Source organism: Cupressus sempervirens, chromosome 10 (assembly GCF_028749045.1).
Source record: "Cupressus sempervirens isolate cs-2001-9-10 chromosome 10, ASM2874904v1, whole genome shotgun sequence".
Taxonomy (NCBI): Eukaryota; Viridiplantae; Streptophyta; class Pinopsida; order Cupressales; family Cupressaceae; genus Cupressus; species Cupressus sempervirens.
The window spans coordinates 128,353,216-128,369,300 of record NC_143127.1 but is presented as its reverse complement, the minus strand read 5'-3'; positions in this window follow the sequence as shown (position 1 = coordinate 128,369,300).

Below are 16,085 nucleotides of genomic sequence, written 5' to 3'. Positions count from 1 at the left end.
GATTATTAAATTGGAACTCATTTGCATTATGTGATTAGACCAGTAAGCGTGTTTGTGCATTTAGAGGTTCGCATTGTCATGAAAGTTGTTTAGGTGATTTCTGTGTTTTTGAGTTTTTAGGACTTTTAATTGATTTATTTTAATTTCTGGCAGCTTTTCCATAGATGAATTCCTATTTATAGGAATAGCCTATTTTTGTTTGGGTCAATTCGGGGTTTAACTAGATTGGCTGGTTAAATGCCCTAATCGATTATTCACCCGAAAAGTGAATAAGTATCCAAAGAGGAATTTAATTCCTCACTTCTCACTTTTGAATTGGAAAGTTGGAGAGTAAAACCCAAAATCCTCTTCATGAGGATTTACTATTTTTTTCGTTGTGGGAGCTACGGGCGTGGGATCATCACGAGGTTGGGCTTGTTGGATCCAGCTCAGGGAAACCTTGGATTGCCGCAATTTTCAACTACTTCTGTAGGATATTTATTTTATGGTTCCGATTCTCATTTTTCCCTTTTGGCTGTGAGGTAGGGCTTTCCTATTTTATTGTTTCTGCTTTGTTTTTGCTTCTATTTTTTGTAGCCATTTGTTTGGAGGCTGAGAACTAGTGTTCCCCTCCATTTCTGTATGCTAGTTCTACCTGGTTGGGCGGGTATGAACATTTCCCTATTTTTTGGGATAAGGGTTTGGAATTTTACGCTGTTATGCTGGCCATTTTTGCATACAGTGTCCGATTCCATTTATTTTCAAATTTTTAGAGTTTTTGAACCCAAAGGCCAAATGGGTTTTAATTTTGAAGTTTTCCAAATTTTTGGAGTTTTTACCTTGTTTTGCATGCCGCCCTATTTTCTTGAGTTTTCTTGGCATAATGTGGGTCATGGACCTTGATGATCTGTTTGGATATCAGTCAGACCACTTTTGCACTTTTATGTTGCATTGGGATGCATGTTGCATCCGTACTCCCGACTTTGTGTTTGGTTGAGTGATTTTATACCTGTTATGGTTTTTGTTGGACCTTTGCTTTTGTTTCGTGAACACTAGGATTCGTGTAGAATCCATACTCTCAGATTGAGGCTAGTTGAGTGAGTTCATGATGTTTGGTCTTGTTACATCATTGGGATTCATGTAGAATCCATGCTCTCGAATTGAGGCCGATTGAGTGATTTCATGATGTATGATTTTATTGGCTTGGGATTCGTGTAGAATCCGTCCTTTTCGTGTTGCTTTCAGTTGGGCATTTTCTTTGCATTGTGTTCTCATTCCTATCCTTGTGTTATGATCTTCATGATGGTGGTGCACCACACACAAGTACGTGCATGTACATTTTTTGGGTGACTTGCGAGGCTCGATCTTCCGTGGATTTTTAGGAAGTTATGATCATTGGGGTTGGGATGGGAGTATGCATGCCCATGGGCACTTGTTGTAGGATGAGCATGGGTAGGGTAGGGTAGCATCTAGAGGGGGCTTCTATCTCGCAGCTCGACATTCATGGCGTCAGAGGTTGATGGAGGATAAGAAGTTTTAAGCAAGTGATAACTAAATAAAATGTGTGATTGTTAATAAAACTGAAGATAAGTAAAATGTGTGAGCACCCGATTAAGTTCGAGGACACAATGTGTGAGCACCCGTTTAAGTTTGAGGACACACGATCCGAGCTTGGGCCTTTTGATGCCAAGCAACTCTCCAGGATGTCAGCCCCTACATAATAGCCTATTGAGTGTTTGACCAGGACCTTTACTCCTTGCATTGTCTTAGGTTCTTGGTTCAGCCATCATACTGTCGGGCATGAGTGTTAGCCTTGGATGTTGTGCTTTATGTGTGTTTGTGGTTGGATCATTATCTCCATCAGCATGGCAGGTGTGGACCTATGGGTGCCATGTGGTTGGGAGGCATAGCTACCTTCACCACTGCTAAGGATCGATGTAGAGAGACGATCTTTTATCCTAGTGCGACTATTGTTGGATGTCTTCACTTGGTACTTCGAGTTTCGAAGTATGCTTTCTTGTGATTTATGCTTTCCTTGGGATGCTTGTATATCATGTTTAGATGATGATTATTTTATTTGACACATTCCCTTATTATGATGTTTAGCATATGATTAGACGATGTGATTTACTTTAGTAGTATATCTGTTGCTTACTGCTATTTAGCATGTGATAGGTGATGTTATCTACTGTAGGATTATCTTATGCGTTATCACTAGCATGTTAGATTTTCTTATGCTGCTATTATGCATGTTTTAGTAGTGACATCCCTATTACAACAGTACTGACGATTTGGTTGGTGGCTTGGGATGTTACGCGCGGGGGATGGCTAGGATCCATGATGGTCTTATGATGCTATTGACGGTTGGGAGGAACCACGCACTTAGTTTGGTTGTTCAATTCACTGCGATGTTTATTTCAGTGTGTTCTTTGCTACTATAGTTTAGATGGATGCATGTTCTCCTTTCTATGTTGTTCTTGCACTCGAGTGTTCATTCCTCGAGCCTTTGTGGATCTGGTACTCCCTGGTGTGGAGGTTCTTTGCTCTAATTTTGGTCTTTTTTGCTTCTGGGAGTATTTTTGTGTTTCTATGGGTGACATTTGTTCAGCATGGTGCGACACTTTAAAAAGTATCGCACGCCCATGCAAACTATGTCGTACGACACTGTAAAGTATCGTATGCCCATGCAAACTATGTTGTACGACACTATAAAGTATCACACACCTTCTTGAGAAATGTCGTACGAAACTGGAAGAGTGTCACACACCTTCTTGAGAAATATCATACGATGCTGAAAAGTGTTGCATGCCTTCTTGAAAAATGTCGTACGACACTGGAAGAGTGTCACATGCCCTAAGGATAAGTATCGCCCTCCCTTAGTAAAAAGTGTCGGACAGTTTTTGTGAAAAATCTGTGCATGCCATCAATGGAAAGTTTTCTTCATGATCCGATCATTTTGAGAGTGGTTTTGGATACCCTTTTGGGCATTCTTCGACCCTATGCTGTTGCATTTTGAATTCTGTTAATTTCTCTTGAAATCGAGTTTTCGTGTTTCTGTTTTAGTCTCTTGGGGTTTAAAATATATTGTTTATGTTTAAGTTGACATATATATAATTTCTTATACTTAAAATATATTTTAATATATACGACAAATTGTTTGAGATAGGTTTCAAACCTCTCGGAGATAAGTTATGGATTCTAAGAAATTTCAGGGCTTCAGAAATCCAGACTTAGCCAATTTTCAGGGCTTCAGGATTTCAGGCTTAGCCAAACTTTGAGATTCTATATTTTACCCTAGCTTGGTGTTTTGTTGATGATTGGTCATTTCTTGTGCCCTCATCTTGTTGTGGTAGTTGTTGGCTTTTGTTTGGGTGTGTCAGTTGGGTAGTGGCATTCGAAGATTCGTTGGTTGTCGGGATTGTGTTGAAGTCTTTCGTTGCGATCTTTGTGATCCCTGTATGATGTTGTCATGTCCATTCATACCTGTAAAAAAAAAATATCTTGGCTTGATTTGAATCCTTGTTTCCAAGGATCTCTGGGTGGGGCATTACATAAGGAGATTCCTGGCATTGTAAAAGGCAGTTCGGAGTGGAGTTTGAGAGGAGGTACTGAAAGGAGAAATTATCTCCAAATTTATGCTATTGTAAGCCTTAGGGCATGTTTTGAAGTTTATTTTCTCTGTACTGAATGTACTAGCTTATTTTTCAATTAATACAATTTCCCTTTTCTGTTGTGTCCATTCTGTTCCTGGGTTGTGTCCCCATCAAGTGGTATCAGAGCTGGTTTTCCTGAGTGTGTAGACAGAGCACCAACTGTGAGGCAGTTTGCACCAGGACTATGTGGTTGTGGGTTTGAGTTAAGAAGATGCTTCCATGAAGAGAGCGTAGTGGAAGGGCCAGAGCTATTAATCCTGAGGAGGTTAGAGCCCTCCAAAGGTAGGTACAAGCATTGCAGGAGGAGCTCCGTAGAGGAGCAACTGTGGCCACAGGTGATGAAAGTGAAGATGACAACGAAGAAGACAAAATTGGACCAGAAGGGGAATTTGAAGGGGAAGTTCTGAATCATGCAGAGGAAAGGCTTTTTAGGGCCATTTCTAAGTTTGGGAAAAGACCTACAATTGAAGTGGGTGTATTTTCAGGAAATCTGAAACCAGATGAGTTGATTAATTGGATCAATGAACTAGAAGAATACTTTGAGTATGAGGATATCAGGGACCTAGATAGGGTTAAGTTTGCAAAGGCCAAACTGAAAGGCCATGCCAAAATCTGGTGGCAAGAGGTTCAATTGGAAAGAAACAGAAGAGGAAAGGAGAAGATCACAAGATGGGATCACATGGTGGACAAATTGAAGAAGCAGTTCATTCCTATGGACTACGAGCTTGATTTGTTTAAGAAGATGCATGCGTTAAAGCAAGCAGGAAGATCAGTCCAAGAATATATAGAGGAGTTTTATCGACTCTTGATTAGAGTAGGGCATGCAGAAGCAAATAAGAAGAAGGTTGGTTGTTATATCAGTGGGTTGTGACCTAGCATCCAGGAGGAATTAATTCTGGTAAGAATGACCAGCGTTGAAGAGACATACCAGTTTGCCCTACGAGTTGAAGAGAAGTTGAATAAAAGGTTTGAAGGAAGACAAAGAGGGCATGGTCAAGGAGGAAGGGGAAGCGGTAGGTCATCTGGAGGCCACAATGAAACCCAAAAGAAAAATGAAGATGACGGTACTAGCAAGAACCAGAGGAATGATGGTTTCAACTGCTCCCATGACCAAGACTTTGGAAATCAGAGAGGAAGAGGTAGAGGACGTGGACAAGGAAGAGGTGGCTTTCGTGGTACCTATTTCCATTGCAATGAAGAAGGTCATTGTGCCTTTGAATGCCCTCAACGATAAGGAAGGACAGATAGGAGAGCTGAGGGCCAAGCTAGGGTTGCTCATGTGGATGAGGATGCACAATCATCACATTCAGAGGATGCAAAAAGAGGAGAGACCTTGGTAAATGAAAGAGTCCTACTAAGTGGTGAGATTGAACCAGGACAACGGAGGAGTTTATTCCGTACAAGATGCAAGTGTGAGGATAAATGTTGTGACATGATCATTGATGGTGGTAGCACTGATAACTTGGTATTAGAAGAGATGGTCTTTAAGCTGAAGCTCAAGAGGGAGAAACATCCCTAGCTCTATCAGATTGCTTGGGTAAAAGATGATCATAAGGTCCTAGTAAGTGAACAATGTTTAGTGAAATTCAAAATTGGGAGTTACCATGATGAAGTTCTCTGTGATGTTATTCTGATGGATGTTTGCCATCTATTATTGGGTAGACCATGGCAGTTTGATAGACATGCAGTACATGATGGGCATGCAAACACATACTCTCTGACAAAGGATGGAGTTTGCCACAAATTGAAGCCCATGAAAAAAGAAGGTGAAAAGGTATGTAGCAGTGCTAGGATTTGTCATGTTGATGGAGGGAAGTTTTTAGATGGCATGAAACATTAGCATATGTGCTATGCTTTGATTCCTAGGAAAGATAAAGAAGGTAGTAGTGAAATACCACTTGAAGTTTCAGATTTACTAGGGGAATTTGGAGATACTATCTCTGATAATGTTCCAGATGGATTGCCACTAGTAAGGCAAATCAGTCATCAGATAGATCTGATTCAAGGAGCTAGTTTTCCTAACAAGGCTGCTCACAGGATGACTCCTGCTGAAACAGAGGAGCTAAATAGACAAGTTCAAGAGCTGTTGAGGAAGGGCTTGATTCGAGAGAGCCTGAGTCCATGTGCAGTACCTGCAGTACTCGCACCAAAGAAGGATGGGGAGTGGAGGATGTGTACAGATTCTTGAGCTATAAATTGGATAACCATCAAGTACTGGTTTTCTTTGCCAAGGATGGATGATCTTATGGACTGCTTGAGTGGAGCTCAGTACTTCACAAAGATAGATCTCAAGAGTGGCTATCATCAGATATGAATTTGAGAAGGAGATGAGTGGAAAATAGCCTTCAAGATCGAGGAGGCTCTTTATGAGTGGTTAGTCATGCCCTTTGGATTGACGAACGCCCCAAGCACCTTCATGCGGCTCATGAATGAGGCACTTAAGAAGTTCTTGGGAAAATTTGTTATTGTTTATTTGGATGATATTTTAATTTTTAGCAAGACTTTGGAAGAACATTTATTGCATATTCATAGTGTCCTTGAAAGGTTAAGGGAAGAGAAATTGTTAATTAATCTGAAGAAGTGTATCTTTGCAAAAAGGGAGTTAGTCTATTTGGGGTTTGTTATATCACCTGAAGGTCTCAAAATGGATCCAGAGAAGGTAAAAGCCATCTTGGAATGGCCTACTCCAAGGTCTACTATTGAGGTAAGATCATTTCATGGTCTGGTTAGTTTTTACAGGAAGTTTATTAAGAATTTTAGTGGAATATGTGCACCCCTAACTGATACAATAAGAGGGGATAGAAAAGAGTTCAAATGGACTTCAACAGCTGCGAGAAGTTTTGAATTGCTGAAGAAGAAGGTGATAGAATAGCTTGTGTTGGAACTTCCATATTTTAGAAAGGTTTTCCAGGGGGATTGTGATGCCAGTGGCAGTGCTATTGGGGCTGTATTAAGCCAAGAAGGTAAGCCTATTGCATATTTTAGTGAAAAATTGAATAATGCAAAGAAGACGTATTCTATTTATGATCAAAAGTTCTATGCAATAGTTCAAGCCTTAAAGAAATGGAGGCATTATTTATTGCCAAAAGAATTTGTTTTGTATACTGATCATCAAGCATTACAGTACCTAAATAGCCAAGGTAAATTGAATCATATGCATATGAAGTGGGTAGAATTCTTGCAGAGTTATACATTTGTGTTGAAGCATAGAAGTGGAAAATCTAACAGGGTTGCAGATGCACTAAGTAGGAGATAGTTTTTGCTTATAGTAATGCAGGTTGAAGTAGTTCGGTTTGATGAACTCAAGAATTTGTACCCCGAGGATCCTGATTTTTCTGAAGCATGGAAAGCTTGTAAAGAACCTGTTGCTGTAGATAGAACCAACTGGTTAGACTATTTGATTTAGGATGGCATGTTGTTAAAGGGTAGTCAATTGTGCATTCCAAGGAGTTCCATGAGGGAAAATCTGATTAAGGAGTAACACAGTGGAGGGATGGCAGGACATTTTGGTCGAGATAAGACCATTTCCATTCTAAGAGAACATTATTTTTGGTCTCAAATATAACAAGATGTGAAAAGGTTTGTACAAAGTTGTCAAGTTTGTCAAGTTGCTAAGGGATTTAGCCACAATACTGGACTATATCAGCCATTGCCTATTCCATCAAGGCCATGGGAGGAAATAAGTATGGATTTTGTTCTTGGATTGCCAAGGACACAAAGGGGTAATGACTCATTTTTCGTGGTGGTTGATAGGTTCTCCAAAATGGCACATTTCATTCCATGCCACAAAACTCATGATGCTGTCCATATTGCAGACTTTTTTTTCAAAGAGGTGGTAAGACTACATGGTCTTCCAAGGAGTATAGTTTCTGATAGAGATACTAAATTTGTGGGGTATTTCTAGAGGACATTGTGGAAGAAGTTGAGAACAGACTTAAAATTCAGTTCCACGCATCACCTGCAGACTGACGACCAAATAGAAGTGGTAAATAGAAGTTTGAGCAATTTGCTAAGATGTTTAGTTGGGGATAAGGCCAAGGTATAGGATTTGATTCTACCACAAGCAGAGTTTGCTTACAATAACTCTATAAATAGGAGTACTGGAAAATCACCATTCCAAATTGTATATGGGAATAGCCCAAGGACTGCACCAGAATTGAGGAAGATAGAACAAGGGGAGAGGACAAGTGCTAAAGCTGAGGAATTTGCTAAACATATCAAGCATCTACATGAGGTGGTTCAGGCACACATTACCAAGATGAATCAAGAGTATAAGGCTAGGGCTGATCAAAGGAGAAGACACAAGGAATTCCAAGTAGGGGATCTTGTCATGGTGCACTTACAAAAAGAAAGATTTTCAGCCGGTACTTACAACAAGCTGAAAATGAAGAAATTCGGCCCCTGCAAAATTTTGAAGAAACATGACTCAGAAAATGCATATGAAGTTGAGCTGCCAGATGGTATTCACATTTCTCCCATTTTCAACATTGCAGATTTAATAGAGTATCATGATGATGGTGCAGATGAGGAGCTGGTGTTAGAGCCATGTCCAACTCCTGCTTCTAAGAAGGAGGAGATAGAAGACATTCTAGATCATCGTGTGGGTAGGAGTACCAGAAACAGGTAGTATGAAGTGTATTTGGTCAAATGGAAAGGATGACCGATTTAGGACTCAACTTGGATTTCAGCAGCTGAGGTTTCCCATTTGGGATTTCCTCTACCATTCATAAAGTGACAGGGTCACTTTTCAATCTGCCCTGGGTGTCTGATGCAGGAACATCCAGAGGTATAAGGGCAATCCTGTGTCACCCAAAAAAATGTACTTAGACTTAGTTTCTATTTCATGTGTTTTCATTTTTGGATACCCATTTGGGTCAAATAAAGGTTCCAACTCTCAGAGTTCCACTATCAGTGTTCGTGTAAATCTCAAAAAAATAGGAGTATGTAATTGAGCCATCATTTTGGTGAACTAGGAGGTGTAAATTGGCTAGATGAATGTAATTCCCATGGTTTGAAAGTTATTGCAGTTTTTTGAGTTTTGGAGACCTCCTAAGAATGCTTCAAAGTCAACTTAGGGGCATTAAATGACCTCAAAAAGGGCCAAAAAATGGGGGATGAGTGAAGCTGGTCCATAGGGCTATAGAGAACTTTGAGAGCTTTCTGGAAATGTAAACGGTTTGTCAATCGGAGCTACGGTTCAAAAGTTATGCCTCTCAAAAGTTCGGTTACCATTTCTGGATTCTTCTAGATTTGTGCCGACTTCTAACGCAGCTTCTGGAGCCTTCTATTTTGTTGGTGGATGCCTACTAGCACTTTCTAGAATTTACTCCTAGTCCTTAACCCTCCGGGGTCTATTTAAGGAGATTCTTGGAATTGTAAAAGGCAGTTTACAGTGGAGTTTGAGAGGAGGTATGAAAAGGAGAAATTATCTCCAGATTTATGCTATTGTAAGCCTTAGGGCATGTTTTGAAGTTTATTTTCTCTGTACTGAATGTACTAGCTTATTTTTCAATTAATACAATTTCCCTTTTCTGTTGTGTCCATTCTGTTCTTGGGTTGTGTCCTCATCACGTATGCATAAAGAAATCTAACATACTAGAGTAAAGCATAAGTATACAACATCATCTGAACATGATAAACAAGCATACCAAGAAGCTCCAACCATGGTGACTACGGATGGATCTCAATGGTAAGAGTGAAAAAGCACTACCACCCGACTGCGTGGAACCTAAATGGTTGACTCCTAGCGCGCTGAGGAGATAGTCTCAAGTCCCAAATAGGATATCAAATCACATAACACAAATACTATCAAAGTCTAGGAAATCCTAAAACTATTCTAACTCAAGGGTTTCAACACAGAATGACATCTAATTCCCAGAGGCACACAAAGACATGTAGGAAACCTACTATGTCAGTGGGAAAGTGTCACTGCACAAATCATGTTGGAAGTTACCTGAGCAATCCCCTAGGAATCTTGGGTCCCCAGTCATCTTGCGGCCACTAGTATCCTCTCGTACTGATGGGGCATACTACGAAATGCAAGGTCGTAACCAAGCATTCTCCCTACCCCATCCTAGTTTGTACTAGCACTCAAGGCATGGAGGAGAATATATAATTATCTTATTAGGTTCATTTTAATCCCCATTTAGTGTAAATGTTATCACTAATTAAAAACAACTTATAATGAGTTATCCCCAGGACCACTTTAGGGCCCCCGTCCCCCATTGCAAGCCACTTCCTGACACTACACATAGATAACCTACCCTAGGCTCATGAAATTACAATTCACAAAATCACCTCAACCCTATACAAGCAACTGGAGAGCATCATAAATATAATCCACAATAATCACATCAATTTTCCATGAGCAATTGATAAGCATCAAATAATAATCATAATGATCACAACAGTTCTCTATTAGCAACTGAAGGAATCAATGATAAATCACAATATCCAATGGTTCTCCAATGAGCAACTGAAAAATATCCCAAAATAAATCACAATACTAATCGAAAATTCCAAAATGGTCAAGTCAAAACATGTCACAACATGACATCATCAAGAACAAATCATCCAAAACATCTCAGTCCTCTCAAAGAGACTGGAAGGAAAATCAAATATAATTGATGGATGACTCAAAAATGGTTAAGTTAGGTATCTCATAAACATACACCTTAGCTTCACACAAGGAAACTGGAAAGCAATAACAACCCATAAATACATCCATCATAGAGCATATGAACACATCACCATGGCCGAGTTTAGAAAGATCGAGACCAAATCATCATAACATCACAATCGCATAATCCTCGAGCCTTTGGTAACAACCTAAATTTGTGAATGCTAGAACAAAATCCCAAAAATCCCAAAGTTCAGATAACACATAGAAATATAGAATAGTCACACAATTTGGTTTATTGTTGAAAATATAATGTTAATTCAAATGTAAAGGTTTTTATTCTCATTTCCAGTGTATATTTTAGGTACCTATGATTACAATATAACCTTTAACCCATTCTTATAATTTATTAGAATCATACTATTACCCTAATTCGATTTTAAATCAATTTTCTAAAATGATCTAAAGACAAGTTACTTATCAAATAAATAATTAGTTCCAATCTAAACAATATTGTTAAAATAATATTAAAATAAATTTACAATTTTCATTTAACTATATTCATCATTAATTAATTTTAATTAAACTAATTTTAAATTAAATTAACTAATTATTATCAAACTAAGTACCAACTCAACAATTATCAATTATTAATAATTAATAAAATTACTAACAATTTTATTAATTAAAAATAAACAATATTTAAATGCATTATTATCTAAATTAATAAGTAATAATAAAAATTTATTAATATTGATTATTTAAATAATAATTAAAAATAATTAAAAATCTTATTAATAATTAATAATATCATTAAAACCTTTTAATAACTATCATTAATTAAAATAATAACCAAATAAAATTAATATTATTAATAACAATTAACAAATTTACTAGTTTAAACATTTATTAAGACAAGGTCATCTTAAAGAAACTGGCACCCTTTTTAAAGGAAGCTGTGCGGCTGTATAAGCCTACCGACACTTTATTCATATACGACAACACTTACCACAGGTATTGTTGTGTGATTGCAGTGCAGGCCTGCGAACAATATGTTGCCATCCAAAGCAAGTACGGGGGGAGGGGGGGGGGGGGGGGGGGGGGCGGCGGGGTTGGGTAAGTGTAGTGAGTTAATTTTTATTGTTATTTAAAAAAATAAAATTATTTATTTATTTTTTCATTAAGAAAATTCCCCTCCATAAAAGTATAAATAGATATAAATTATTTCATTTTATTAATTTAAATTTATTTGTTTAAATAAAATTAAATGTGTTTTAAAATTTATTTATTTAAAAAAAATTATATTTATTCTTTTATATATATATTTAGTTTTATAAAAATTGACTTAATTAATAAAATATTTATTAACTTAATTAATAATAATATTTAACATTTATTTAAAAATGAACTCTAAATATATTATTATTAAATTAAATTAATATTATCACGTTCTAAATTTAAACTTAGAACTTTATCTACAAATTTAATTCCTTTTATTTAATTAAATTCTCAATTAATTAAATATAATTAAATATTCAAATACCATAATAATTTTCCATTAAATTAAATCATTAATTTAATCTCTTAATTAGACTTAATTAATAGAAATACACCAAAGACTCATAAAGCAACATACAAAAACCCATCAAAGAAAACCACAAGGGTTATAATCATGAATTAACATCATTCAATGCATTCAAAGGGTACTCGACTTAGATGCTTGTCCTAATTTTCAAGTAGGACAAATGGCTTAAAGGGTCAAGATTTGGACTTAAGAATTTATCTCCCCTCTCATACCATTGAGTTAATGCTATAGGGTATGCTCATCTTGGCAATTCAAGTAAGTTGATACCCGGTACCTGCAACCTACATAAAATTCATGCATGTATGAGCACAATATATACTAAGCTAAATAGGCAATGGTAGGAAGTGGTGCATCATGTAGATCCCGACTAGCAAGTGACTACGACTCCCTTCTTTAACCACATCAAAAATGCCATACATAAAGACAACAAACACACACACCATACACATGCAAGTATGGGGTAAGTATCCATAAAAAAAACACATATGATAAATATCATCTAAATAATCATCATCGATAATTGAAACACTGTAATAATCATCATGCATACATGAAATGTAGAGTACCAAGTAATCTCATCATATAACCAATTGAATGTAAAACAATATCTGATAATCTTAAAATAATGCCACCACTCATAAGCATTAAACTAGCCTGAAAGAGTTTGACAATGATAATAGAAATGCAAACTAGGGGTAGGCACTACAGAGTAGTATCATCTGCAAGCTGAGTATTAATCAATTCCTCTGAGTTGGGGAGAGAAACACCCTTAATAGGAGGTCCCAAAGAGGAGTTCCTTGGGATGCAAAAGAGAGCATTAATAGCAATCATGAAAAGGGAGGGTGCAATAGGGAAATCTTGTCTGATAGATCTCTGAAGAACTATAGTGTCTAATAGCTCCCCATTCACATCAATAATAGTAGAAGAATCTTGAAACAATATTTCATAAATTTGTAGAAGTAAGAAGGAAACAGAAAAAATTTTAACATTCCAATGACAAAGGGCCACACAACTCTATCATATGTTTTCTCAAAATCTAGAAGAATCATATCCAAATTCTATCCTTTAGCCTTTGCCAAATTCATAGCTTCCCAACTAGTGATGAGGTTCTCCAAAATATATCTCCCCTTTATGAATCTAGTTTGAGTGACTAAGAAAATATTTTTTGTAGTATTTGCAATTCTTCTAGCCAATACTTTAGCTATAATTTTATAAGATAAGTCAAGCAGGGTGATAGGCCTCCAATTCTTAACTAGGGATCTATCCCTAAATTTAGGAAGAAATTTAATGACCTCTCTATTCATAGTGCTTCCAAGAGAGCCATAATCAAAGGCATCATTATAAAACAACAAAAGTTTTTCCCTAATCCACTCTACTTTTTCTTTATAAAATTCAATAGGTAGTCCATCTAGCCCTGAAGATTTGTCATTAGCCATACCTTTGATGACATCTTGAATCTCCTCTAATGTGATGTTTCTATTAAGATTTTCACTTTCGAATTTAGAAATATTCTTTGGAATCATCTTCAAGAAATATTTCAAAGCCTTTTGCTGATTTTGACTAAACTCTGAAGAACACAATTTAGACTAAAAGCTGAAGAAAGCATCCCTTATTACATTTGGGTCATTCATTCTACCACCCTCCACCTGAATATCTTCTATCATTTCTTCCTTTTTCTTAGCCCTAATGATGTTAAAAAAATATCTAGATCCTATATCTCCCTCTCTTAACCAATTCATTTTTTCCCTAATCCTTTGCCCTTGAATCTTATATCTTTGTAGAAATCTTAGTTGGTGTTTAGTAGAGACCATATCATGTAGAAGAAAAGGGTTATCCTTTTTATTCTGAAGTGCATATTCTACTTCATTTAGTTTAATTTGAACATCATTCTCCTCCTCATTTTTTTCCTTAGCCACTTTTTTTTGTTTCTAATAATTTGATACATTTTCCTCTAGGTTTCCACTAGTAGGCTCCATTGTTTAACTGGCCTTTGAGACTGATTACACATTTTTGACAAGATTGTCACCATTCTAATAGCCTTCTTACTGTTAGGATCCTTGAGCAATGAGGTATTGAACTTAAATAATTTATTTCTATTTCTAGCACTTCTTACATTTCCATCCTTATTTATCAGGATCCTCACAAAAATAGGAGAGTGACCCTCCTCAGCTTGAAAGGAGGAAAAGGAAGATTCACTATATACCCTTTCCAATCTACAAAAAACTCTATTTTGATCTCCTTGATTATTGCACCATGTGAACCAAATATCTTTGAAAATTTCCCTATTATTTTCTAAAGGATCCATCAAGTTAAAACACCTTTTGAATTTTAACGAAAGCTATTGTTCATTACCTTTGCATGAATGTTTCAATCTACCCTAATTATCACAATTGAATTCTGTTAGGATAAACTATGGACAGAAATAAAAAACTACATGCAAATATAACCAATAACAGAAAAAATAGTAGATCACACAGAAATGAACACAAGGCACCAAGATTTAACGTGGCTCACCCAATCCTTGGGCTACGTCCACCAAACAACAAGTCCGATCTTATTACAATCCAGTGAAGACAGAAATAAAAAACTACATGCAAATATAACCAATAACAAAAAAGATAATAGATCACACAGAAATGAACACAAGGCACCAAGATTTAACGTGGTTCATCCAATCCCTGGGCTACGTCCACCAAACAACAAGTTCGATCTTATTACAATCCAGTGATTACAACCTGATTACAATCCGTAATCCCTTACAGCTCAATACCGCTGCAAGAACCAATTTCGTATCACAATACATAAAAAATACCCAACCCTAAGCCCTTTTATACAAGTATTAAATTGCTTTAGGGTTATAACATGTCGGCCATATGTCAGCCACTGCCCAAATTTTTTTTTTCTCGGGGTAATGCCTCGAACCCCACTATTTATGAAGTATGTATAGTACTTTCCTAATCAGTCATCACAATCTAACAATCTCCCACTTGGGGACTGATCAGGCTCCACACTAAACAACAATCTCCCACTTGGAGACTGATCCTGTAGCAATACCACTACCACATGGGGCTCCCGCTGGATCAAACCATCCTAGACTCTACTGTTCTTTTATTCATTTTTAGTCTAAAAGACCAACCGAAGCTAAAGAAGAGTTCAGCTTCTCCCTTGTTACAACCTTTTTCAACATATCTGTTGGATTGTCATTGGTATGTATCTTCTCCAGCTTTAACTGTCCATCCTCCAAAACTGACCGAATGAAATGGTACCGCAACTATATGTGTTTGGTCTTAGAATGCAGAACTGAATTCTTAGCAAGATGAATGGCACTCTGACTATCTGTGAACAAATAATTATCTTTCTGAGGATGTCCCAATTCTTCCAAGAAGAACTGAAGCCATATCATCTCCTTGGCTACCTCTGTAGTAGCAACATACTTTGCCTATGTAGTGGAGAGAGCATTAATCTTCTGTAACCTAGAAACCCAGCTCACGGCTGCCCCACCAACAGTAAAGACATAACCTGTAGTACTCCGCCTGGTATCAATATCCCCAGCCAAATCTAAGTCAACATAGCCTTGTAAATTAGTAGTAGAGCCCCCAAAGTGTAAACACTTATTGGATGTTCCTCTCAAATATCTGAGAATCCACTTGACAACATTCCAATGCTCAAATCCTGGATGACTCATATACCTGCTAACGACTCCCACTGCATGTGCAATAGCTGGCCTAGTGCATACCATAGCATACATCAAGATTCCTACAGCTGAAGCATAGGGTACCTTGGACATCTTATCCTCCTCTTCTTGTGTCTTGGGACACATTTCCTTAGTCAATTTCAAATGACTGGGTAAAGGTGTGCTGACAGCTTTAGCATTCTCCATAGAGAAATGTTGCAACACCTTCTCAACATAATCAGCTTGAGATAGCATCAATGTTTTGTTCTTCCTATCTCTGCAAATCTTCATACCAAGGATTTTTTTTTCTGCCCCCAAATCCTTCATAGCAAATGCATGTGCTAATTGGCGTTTCAGCCCCTTAATATGATCCATGTTAGACCCAGCTACAAGCATATCATCAACATATAAACATAAAATAATGTAGCTATCATCATCCAACCTCTTAAAATAAACACAGTAATCTGAATGACACCTATTATATCCATGCTCATGCATAAAACTGTCAAATTTCAGATACCATTGCCGAGGTGCTTGCTTCAAGCCATATAAACTTTTCTTCAATTTGCACACTAA